At 39.4% G+C, this 11,663-nt stretch overlaps 1 pseudogene across 1 annotated transcript; it reads right to left on the bottom strand.

The window, feature by feature from the left end:
- Positions 1 to 4,392: 4,392 nt before the first annotated feature.
- On the bottom strand, positions 4,393 to 9,038 carry LOC116560547 (annotated as a pseudogene). The gene has a single exon (XR_004273013.1). The product of XR_004273013.1 is annotated as a presequence protease, mitochondrial pseudogene (transcript).
- Positions 9,039 to 11,663: the final 2,625 nt, after the last annotated feature.

Raw genomic sequence — 11,663 nt, 5'->3', positions numbered from 1 at the left:
TTACTGCCTGTCTTTTGGATATAAGCCATTTTAGCTGGTGTGAGATGATTTCTCACTGCAGTTTTGATTTGCATTTTGCTGATGGTCAGTGATACTGGCCACTTTTTCATTTGCCTGTTTGTTGTTTGTATGTCTTCTTTTGAGAAATGTCTATGCACATCTTTTGCCCATTTTTTCGATTGGATTCTTAGATTTTTCCCTATAGAGTTGTTTGAGCTCCTTACATATTCTGGTTATTAACCCCTTGTCAGATGGGCAGCTTGCAAATATTTTCTCCCATTCTGCTAGTTGTCTCTTCACTTTGTTGATTGTTTCCATTGCTGTTCAAAGTCTTTTTAACTTGATGTGATCCCATTAATCCATTTTTGCTTTGGTTCCCTCTGCTTGTGGGGTATTACTCAATAATTTTTGCCCAGACCAATGTCCTGGAGACTTTCTCAATTTTTTTTTTTTAGTAGTTTCATAGTTTGAGATCTTAGAATTAAGTCTTTAATCCATTTTTATTTGATTTTTGCTTATGGTGAGATATAGGGGTCTAGTTTCTTTCTTCTGCATATGGATATCCATTTTTCTTAGCACCATTTATTGAAGAGGCTGTCTTTTTTTTTAGTATATAATCTTGGCACCTTAATTGAAAATGAGTTCACTGTAGGTATGGGGATTTGTTTCTGGGCTCTCTATTCTGTTCCACTGGTTTATATGTCTGTTTTTATGCCAGTCCCATGCTGTTTTGTTTACTATAGCTCTGTAGTATAATTTTTTTTATCACCCTCTCTTGATATAGTATAATTTCAAGTCAGGTAATGCAATTCCCCCAGTTTTGTTCTTTTTGCTTAGGACAGATTTGATTAGTCTGGGTCTTCTGTAGTTTATATACATTTTAGGATTATTTTTTCTATTTCTGTGAAGAATGCCATTGGTATTTTGATGAAGATTGCGTTGAATTTCTAGATTGCTTTGGGTACTATGGGCATTTAACAACACTGATTCTCCCAATCCATGAAAATGAAATATCTTTCCTTTTTTTTTTTTTTTTGGTGTTATCACTATTTTAGAGTTTTCATTATAGAGCTCTTTCACTGCTTTGGATAATTCCTAAGTATTTTATTTTATTTGTGACTATTGTAAATAGGATTACTATTTTGATTTCTTTTTTCAGATTGTTTGCTCTTAACAAACAGAACTGCTCCTGATATTTGTATCCTTCAACTTTACTGAGTTTATCAGTTCTAATAGTTTTTGCATGTGTGTGTCTGTTTCTGTGTGGAGTCATTTTTTTTTTATCCATATGTAGATTTTTTTTTTTATTGTTTTGGGGTACATGTGAAGACCATGCAAGATTGTTGCATAGGTACACACAGGGCAGTGTGATTTGCTGCCTTCCTCCCCTTCACCTATATGGCATTTCTCCCCATGCTATCTCTCTCCTCTTCCCCACCCACTGTCCCTCCCCCATTTCCCCCCAACAGACCCCAGTGTGTAGTGCTCCCCTCCCTGTGTCCATGTCTTCTCATTGTTCAACACCCACATATGAGTGAGAACATGTGGTGTTTGATTTTCTGCTCTTGTGTCAGTTTGCTGAGAATGATGGTTTCCAGTTTCATCCATGGCCCTACAAAGGACACGAACTCATCATTTTTGATGGCTGCATAATATTCCATGGTGTATATGTACCACGTTTTCCCTGTCCAGTCTATCATCGGTGGGCATTTGGGTTGGTTCCAGGTCTTTGCTATTGTAAACAGTGCTGCAATGAACATTCGTGTGCATGTGTCCTTATAGTAGAATGATTTATAATCCTTTGGATATATACCCAGGAATGGGATTGCTGGGTCAAATGGAATTTCTGTTTCTAGGTCCTTAAGGAATCGCCACACTGTCTTCCACAATGGTTGAACTAATTTACACTCCCACCAACAGTGTAAAAGTGTTCCTATTTCTCCACATCCTCTCCAACATCTGTTGTCTCCAGATTTTTTAATGATCGCCATTCTAACTGGCGTGAGATGGTATCTCAGTGTAGTTTTGATTTGCATTTCTCTGATGACCAGTGATGATGAGCTTTTTTTCATATGTTTGTTGGCCTCATGTATATCTTCATTTGTAAAGTGTCTGTTCATATCCTTCGCCCACTTTTGAATGGACTTGTTTGTTTTTTTCTTGTAGATCTGTTTTAGTTCTTTGTAAATTCTGGATATCAGATCTTTGTCAGATGGGTAGACTGCAAAAATTTTGTCCCATTCTGTTGGTTGCCGATTCACTCTAATGACTGTTTCTTTTGCCATGCAGAAGCTGTGGAGTTTGATTAGGTCCCATTTGTCTATTTTGGCTTTTGTTGTCAATGCTTTTGGTGTTTTGGTCATGAAGTCCTTGCCTATGCCTATGTCCTGAATGGTCTTGCCTAGATTTTCTTCTAGAGTTTTTATGGTGTTAGGTCTTATGTTTAAGTCTTTAATCCATCTGGAGTTAATTTTAGTGTAAGGTGTCAGGAAGGGGTCCAGTTTGTGCTTTCTGCACATGGCTAGCCAGTTTTCTCAACACCATTTATTAAACAGGGAATCCTTTCCCCATTGCTCGTTTTTGTCAGGTTTGTCAAAGATCAGATGGTTGTAGATATGTTGTGTTGCCTCCGAGACCTCTGTTCTGTTTCATTGGTCTATATCTCTGTTTTGGTACCAGTACCATGCTGTTTTGATTACTGTAGCCTTGTAGTATAGTTTGAAGTCTGGTAGAGTGATGCCTCCCGCTTTGTTCTTTTTGCTTAGAATTGACTTGGCTATGCAGGCTCTCTTTTGGTTCCATATGAAGTTTAAGGTGGTTTTTTCCAGTTCTGTGAAGAAGGTCATTGGTAGCTTGATGGGAATAGCATTGAATCTGTAAATTACTTTGGGTAGTATGGCCATTTTCACGATATTGATTCTTCCTAACCATGAACATGGAATGTTTCTCCATCTGTGTCCTCTCTTATTTCGTTGAGCAGTGGCTTGTAGTTCTCCTTGAAGAGGTCCTTTATGTTCCTTGTTAGTTGTATTCCTAGGTATTTTATTCTCTTTGTAGCAGTTGTGAATGGCAGTTCATTCTTGATTTGGCTCTCTTTAAGTCTGTTATTGGTGTATAGGAATGCTTGTGATTTTTGCACATTGATTTTATATCGTGAGACTTTGCTGAAGTTGCTTATCAGTTTCAGGAAATTTGGGGCTGAGATGATGGGGTCTTCTAGATATACAATCATGTCGTCTGCAAATAGAGACAATTTGACTTCCTCCTTTCCTATTTGAATGCCCTTTATTTCTTTTTCTTGCCTGATAGCTCTGGTTAGAACTTCCAGTACTATATTGAATAGGCATGGTGAGAGAGGGCATCCTTGTCTAGTGCCAGATTTCGAAGGAAATGCTTCCAGTTTTTGCCCATTCAGTATGATATTGGCTGTTGGTTTGTCATAAATAGCTTTTATTATTTTGAGATACGTTCCGTCAATATCTAGTCTATTGAGGGTTTTTAGCACAAAGGGCTGTTGAATTTTGTCAAAGGCCTTCTCTGCATCAGTTGAAATAATCATGTGGTTTTTGTCTTTGATTTTGTTTATTTGGTGAATTACGTTTATAGTCTTGCGTATGTTGATCCAGCCTTGCATCCCTGGAATGAATCCTACTTGATCATGGTGGGTAAGCTTTTTGATTTGCTGTTGCAATCGGCTTGCCAGTGTTTTATTGAAGATTTTTGCATCTATGTTCATCATGGATATTGGCCTGAAGTTTTCTTTTCTTATTGAGTCTCTGCCAGGCTTTGGTATCAGGATGATGTTTGTCTCATAAAATGATTTGGGAAGGATTCCCTCTTTTTGGATTATTTGGAATAGTTTCAGAAGGAATGGTACCAGCTCCCCTTTGTATGTCTGGTATAATTCGGCTGTGAACCTGTCTGGACCTGGGTTTTTTTTTGGGTGGTAGGCTCTTAATTGCTACCTCAACTTCAGACCTTGTTATTGATCTATTCAGGGTTTCAACTTCTTCCAGGTTTAGGCTTGGGAGGAGGCAAGTGTCCAGGAATTTATCCATTTCTTCCAGGTTTACTAGTTTATGTGCATAGAGTTGTTTGTAATAATCTCTGATGATGGTTTGAATTTCTGTGGAATCTGTGGTGATATCCCCTTTATCGTTTTTTATTGTATCAATTCGGTTATTCTCTCTTTTTTTTTTTTTTATTAATCTGTCTAGTGGTTTGTCTATTTTGTGGATCTTTTCGAAAAACCAGCTCTTGGATTTACTGATTTTCTGAAGGGTTTTTTGTGTCTCTCTGTGTGGAGTCTTTAGGATTTTTTCAAAATATAGGATCATATCATTTTCAAACAAGGATAATTTTACTTCTTCCTTTCCAATTTGGAGACCCTTCATTTCTTTCTCTTCTCTGATTGCTCTAACTAGGACTTCCAGTAATATGTTTAATAACAGTGACAAAAGTGTGCATCCTTGTTGTGTTTCCGATCTTAGAGAAAAGACTTTCAATTTTTCCCCATTCAGTATGATAATAGCTGTCGGTCTGTTATATATGGCTTTTATTATGTTGATGTATGTTCCTTCTATATCCAATTCTTTGAGGTTTTTCTTTTAACATGAAGAGATGTTAAATACTAACAAATGCTTTTCTGGTATCAATTGAAATGATCATATGGTTTTCGTCTTTCATTATGATACGTATGATGTATCATATTCATAGACTTGTGTGTGTTCAACTATCCTTGCACTCCTGGGATAAATTCCACTTGGTCATGATGAATATTTTTTTAATGCCATGTTATCTTTAATTAAGTACAAAAATCTTTCTAACATGTCACTAGAGACCATTTTACCCATTGCTCTGTTTGGCTGTCAGTCTCTCGTCTCTCTCTTCAGCAATGGTGAGGCAGATACCCTTTCCTCAGGGAAGAGAAATGCATGTAGTCATCTTCACCAGCACTTTGAAGTGTTCTTCCTCAAAGCATGGGTTGTTAAATATTTCACTCCATAAATGCATCTGTCTGTCAGGTTTCGGTCCAGGCAGAGAGAGGAGAAAAGCACACCCTGCTCGTAGGTGTCCATATGCAAGTTGTCAGGGAGCACATGGGGAGAAGCGGTCATTCCTCTGGTCTTCAGTTCTATTTGCTGAGCCTGCTCCTGGTAGTCAAGAAGGTCACAGCCCAGCTTGGTGAGGATGCTGCAGAAAAGGGGCACATAGGGTCTCAGCTCCTCAGGGAGCGTGTTCAGACTGGAGAAGGCCCAGAAATATACCACACCATTGGTGGGCTGGGCGCAGTACTGAACAGGGATATCTCCAACTGTCAGGACCACTTCCAACTTCTTGATAGGTACAGTGGACTCAATATCTGAAACTTTCAACACTGGCAGACAAGACGCATTTTGAGGTTTGCTTTGTTGATTCCGTAATTCTAAACCTTTCTTGTAGATCTGCTGCCTGTCTCTGGGGGACAAAGTCTCAACCTTCTGCTTGAGCTCTGTGGCTTCTACCTGTGCTTGCTTCTCATGACCCTTGTCATCCGGCCTCATTGATAAAGTCAGCTTATGCTGATTATTCTTAAAATAATGTTTTACTTTTTCTTGCAAAAATTTTGGATTTTTCTGCAGGCGCTGTCTGAATTTAGCCAACTGATTTCCCACTTCAAGAGCTCCACAGGGTTCCCATCATGGTTCCAGCAAGAAGCTATGTATGATGTCAGAGTCAATATGAAGCTGGTAGACTGATGTTTCATCTGTATTTCAATTTTATGAAGTAAAGCTTCAATTTGATCATCTTCAAATCTTTTCTCAACTACTTCATCAATTGTTTTGTCTATGAGTCACCTGATGGTCTCAATGTCTTTCTCCACAATCCCTTGGAGGTCGACTCTGAAGCAGGCCTCCCTTATGTAGCCATTATATCCAACATCAGGAGAAAAGTCTGTGCCAAGGCCAGATTCAATCAAGGCTTTGTAAAAGAGAGTTGGGCCCAGAAATCAAGAGTGAACACAGAAGACTTAGTGTGAATTCTTCAATTGTGTTGGTGATGTCTGGTAAGAGGAAGTTAATGCTGATGGTTGTTTGTTTAGAGGGATCTGCAGAAAATGAATATGGGCTACATGTTATCTGGAATTCCACTGCAGTGCTCGGTTCAATTTTCTGAAATTTGCTCAGTGCTTCCTCATGAATTTGTTTCAGATGCTGTTCTAACAGAAAATTACCATGCGTGAATAACCTAGCATAGCTTAAGTGATAGTGAGTGGCATGAAATTGCTTAAGTTGCCCCCATGTAAGCTCCAGTATGCACAATGGATCACCCCCAGAGACCACTGAGTAAGTGTGGTCTGGAAGAAGTCTCTTCTGAAGGTGATGGGAGAATATCCTCTCATTGTCTGTAAATGCTCCCTTCACCTTATTAAAGCAGACTCCTTTAAAGACCAAGGGCATCTGGGGGTCATTCAGACCTTCCTGCCAGAAATCCAGCTCTGGTAAACATGGGAAAAAGGCAGCATCCAAATACACTGAGATGAGATTCTGAAAGTCCTTGGGATTTTGTGTGGAAAATGGATACAGAGTATAATCACTGTGGAGGGGTTTATGAAAGTGGATAGGGACCAGTTCAACATTTTGAAGAAAGGGTCTCTGCATGGATATTTCTGAGACCCACGAAGGATGGTATGCTAAAGAATGTGAGAAACACTGGTGCTGTCCATAGGAGTAGTGCAGAATTGCATGCTGAACAGATTATTTGTGTCTTCTCTGGCCAGGTTTAAATATCTGGCTCCTGTGTCATCACGGCTGAGGTTCACTGCAGTCAGAAACAGCTCAGGACCAGATGTCACCTGGTTTATGGTGAATCCGTGGATTTTATCTCCTAGTTTATGCTGTAGAGCCCTCTCACAAGCCCAGTTACTGTTCCATCACCACGCTTTGTGGTGTGCATGTCTGCTACTCAGCTGCCTCAACCACCTAGGCCCTGCCGCCTGCCACAGCGCCATGTGGCCTGTCTTCATTTCTTTTTACTGCTGAATTTTGTAAACATTCTTAAATGCTCATAACTGAATCCAAGACCCTAGAAATGGTTCACTCTGGTGAACATAGCAGAAAGAATGACTACCTTCTTCCTTAACTGGAACACTGTCGATTGCAATCAAAGATCAACTTAGCATTCTCAGTAGTCAGATTGCAAAATGATCTCGTTTAGGCTCCAGTTAACTAAAAATCCCACGTTATTTTCACATGGATTGCTGTTCAGCAATTGCTAGGACTCATATATTTTGAACCCAAGTACAATATTTAACACAACATTTTTTTCTTTTATAGCATGTAAAAATTGAGATATATACTTTATATAACATGGAATTCAACATTTTGCATGTCTATTTCAGTATATTGACTATGGTGAGCAACTATCACCACTACATACTTCAAGAACATTTCCATCACCCTAGAAAGAAACCCCATACCTATTAGCAGTTAGTCCGTATTCTCCCCTTCCTCATCCCTTGGTAACTACTAAACTACTTTTTGTATCTATTTGTCTATTCCAGACATTTCATTAAATGAACCATACAATATGTGGTCTTTTGTGTCTGGTTTCTTTCACTTAGCATGTTTTCAAGGTTCATTTGTGTGGTAACATATAACAACTGCACTTCTTTTATGATTGAATAATATTTCGTTGTACATATATACTACATTTTGTTTATCCATTCATTAGATACAGTGTTTGGCCAGAGAGGCTCAAACCAAGTCTGACAGACAACCTCTGACTTGGGTCAGGAATGAGAAGCAAAGGCAATAAGAGAAGATGACCCGTTAATGTGTTACAGAGAGATCCCCTGAGACAGTGGTGTGTACAGCCAAAAATCTAGCAGAGGCTGTGGCTTCTTTCTGAGTCTGGAATGAAACAATGGAATAATCAGTTTGGATGTTATGTCCAAGACCTTTGCTGAAGATGGAATGGCATGAAGTTTGCCAAGATTTGTTAAGTATAGTAGTTTTCACACTTTTTAGCTTGAGTCAGTCACCTGGAGGGCTTGTTAAAACATAGATTGCTTGACCCTACTCCCTGAGTTTACGACTCAAACTCAGGACAGTGTTGGGGCCTGAGAATTGGTATTTCTAGCAAGTTCCCCAATGATGCTTATGCTGCTGGTCCAGGGACCACACATATTTTGAGAACTTCTGCCTTAGTAAATGAATTTATCCCACTGAAAAGTATTTTGAAGAGAGGTGGTCCCCACTATCACTCCTTCAGGACTTTCCCTGCCCAGTGACTTTAGTACTGGAGTTTGCCATGGCTTCGTTACTTGTCTTATATGATCCATATGTTCACCCTACTTAGGTTTCTTTTAGGGAGATAACTGGAATAAAGAATAAATAATATGTTCTTAGTGTGATTCATGAAGCTGTAACAACTGGAGGAAGGTAAGTGAAATGAAAAGGATCCTAAATTGATGCTCTTACTTCTTATAGTGATCCTTGGCCAATCTGAGGTTTCCTTGAGGTCCTTCTTGGAAACTATCAATTAGTTTTCTTAGCAACCAGCCAGCTGGCATGGACTTCATGGAGTTGGAAGGTGAGAGAATAGAACAGGAGCCATCATTCACATGCAATGAGAGGTGCGATGCATTGGGGTTGGCGAAGTCTGTGGTAGAAACACATGATTACAATTGTAGTATTGTTAGCAGGAGGTAAAACAACAAAAGTACTTTTTAAATACTTTTCCAGATGCCTTGCCAAGAAGGCTGAAAGATGGAGTGTGAGGAACTGGCAGTAGCCCAGTGGACTTGGATATACAGGGCTTTGGAAATTTGTCTCCCTCAAATACAAAGAGACAAACTTGAGACCATTATCAAATAAAGACAACATCGTTAGAGGTGATAGGACAACAATATGGTTCCTATGTTGCTTTCTGACCATGTGGAGCAGAGCCACCCTGTCAGCCGGGACTGCACATCCTCTGGAATGTTTAGAGGGGCAAATTCTACTTTTTAACAAAGCCACTGTACTTTTAAATTTCTTAATTAAAGCAGTTTAGTCTCCTTTAACAAGTATGGGTATATTATAAATATATACCATGAATATTTGGAGATAAAAGACATGAAATTATAAAAATAAAGGTAGTGTACAATTAAGTGCTAAGTCAGAGGAAGGGGGAATCACTTTGGTCTAGAGATGTCAGAAAAGGCTTCTGTTTCAATTAGGGTTTTCCAGAGAAACAAACTCTATTTTATATGTGCGTACAACACACACACACATGCACACGCATGCATGCACGCGCGCGCGCGCACACACACACACACACGTCAGAGACTTATTTTAAGAAATAAGAAATTGGCTCATGCAATGTGCAATGTGGGGGCTGGCAAGTCTGAAATCCATAGTGTAGGCAGGCAGGCAGGCTGGAAACTCAGGAGGAGTTAATGTTGCAGGTTTGAGACAGAATTTCTTCTTGGGTAAACCTCAGTTTTTGCTCTTAAGGCCTTCAACTGATTTGATGAGGTCTACCGGCCTTATTCAGGGTAATCTTTACTTAAAGTCAATTGATCATAGATGTTAACCACAGCTACAAAATATCTTCACAGCAACATCTAGATCAGTGCTTGATCAAATAACTCAGTACTATAGCCTAACTCAGTTGACATGTAAAATTACCCATCACAACTTCTCATAAAAAGTGGTATTTGACTTTGACCTTGAAGAATGGATAAAATTTAAATAAGCACATGACTTACATCAGGCTGATTTTTGCATGCTTCTTATCTGGCCATGTGTTCCTGGAGCTATAATAACTTTCCTCAAGGATATAAACAGCCTAATTTAAGCCATGGCTCCATATGGAGAAAGAGATAATTTAAACCCGCAGTCTGGTTCAATCAGTGAGTTAAATGCTGCAATTCTGAAGGGCCATTTGTTTATATAATGCAATATTGAATGGTGCAAGTGGCCCTGATGGTTCTACACATGGACACTGGCATGATGCATTTGCAGATTGCTTCTGTGAAGCTCTGGCAAGAACAGAACATTAGCCCAATAGAAGTTCCCTGGTCACACACACAGGCACAGACACAATGTCCAGTTAACTTTGGAGGCTTGCATATGGCTTCCAGCAACTTAGATGGCACAACTTCTGGGTGAAGGTGGGTCACAACACTTACACAATTTACAAATTTTTGTGAAATTCAAGTACTCAAACTTATTACTGAGAAACAGGAAAGCCCTCAGCTGAAGCAGATCTCAACTCAAGCAAAGGTGTGCTTTTATTTGAGAAGAGAAGGAAAAAAATTCATTTGCTTTAAATCAGGACTGTCACTGGGTCTACAAGTAGGCAACTGTGTGGAATGATCCCACCAGATGGCTTCCTCGCCTGCTGCAAAGTCTCTACCATCTGCTGCAATTTATCAGCACTGGAGCTTCATTTTCTTCTGCTAAGGTTTGATCACTTCTAAAATGTTATAGGCTTTCTGAGAAAAAGATTTGATAGAGAGAAAGAACAGAGACTGCAGGAACCTGAGGATAAAAGGATTCAGAAGTTAAATGCAGTTATCCCTGAAGATAAAATCTGCCAAATTTACTGCAAGTTAAACTACTCTTAGTACCTGGTAGGAAAACTTAAGTCCAACTCAGTGTGTGCTATCGATCTTGGTCCTATTTGTTCACAGAAAAAATGTAGAGTATATGAATGGATATAATCCCTGTTAAGACAGTTTAAATGTAAGACTTTGGCCCTTAAGAGGTAACTACTAGAAGTCCGCATTCTTCCCCAACTGCCATTATAAAACCTAGATAACTAGATAAAAGAGAAACAACCATTCGCGGATATTGAACAATAGGCAGTGCAGCACTATGATGTTCAAGAGAAAGGAATAAAATAAGATGAATCCTACAATTGCTCTGGCTTTCTTCCTGGAAGCAATTTTCTGGCAGTGGCTCAGGAAGAAGGAACCCAAATAGAGTCTGGTGGTCTTACTGAGCGGAGACAGAGATCATTAATAGTGGACAGAAGGGAGCTTTACAGTGAAAGGGATCCAGATTATCTATACAGAGGTCTTTTTGAGACTTTGACTATCAATTTGTGGATGCAAAGGGTGAAACTTTATGAGATGGAACAAAGTGCTGGGAAAGAGCAATTATTGGGACACTGTAAGCCAAGTAACTCTCAAAGCTTGCACAGGATTGGGACTGAATCAGGTTCCCACTAACTAGAGTGAAGAAACTTTGCTGAATACATGGAGAATTCAGTAGCCACCTCAGATAAGTCAAACTTTAATAGGGAGCCTAAACCAGACCTAGAGTAAGGCTACTCCAGATAAACTCCCTGCCAGAAAACCTTAAAAGCAAGTCTGGAAAAGATTAAGATAACCTGTAAATAACTTTCTGCTACAGTACAGGTAATCTTTAAAGGAATACAATAATATCCAGTACTCAGCAATGTAAAATTTAAGTCCAACATCCAATAAGAATTACTAGAGGCCAGGTATGGTGGCTCATGCCTGTAATTCCAGCACTTTGGGAAGCTGAAGTGGGTGGATCACTTGAAGTCAGGAGTTTGGGACCAGCCTAGCCTGACCAACATGGCAAAACCCTATCTCTACTAAAAATACAAAAATTAGCCAGGCATGATGGCGGGTGCCTGTAATCTCCGTTACTCGGGAGGGTGAGGCA

Source organism: Sapajus apella, unplaced genomic scaffold (genome assembly GCF_009761245.1).
Source record: "Sapajus apella isolate SASKATOON/1434 unplaced genomic scaffold, GSC_monkey_1.0 scaffold26, whole genome shotgun sequence".
In the NCBI taxonomy this organism is placed as follows: Eukaryota; Metazoa; Chordata; class Mammalia; order Primates; family Cebidae; genus Sapajus; species Sapajus apella.
This window is presented reverse-complemented; position numbering and strand designations above follow the sequence as displayed.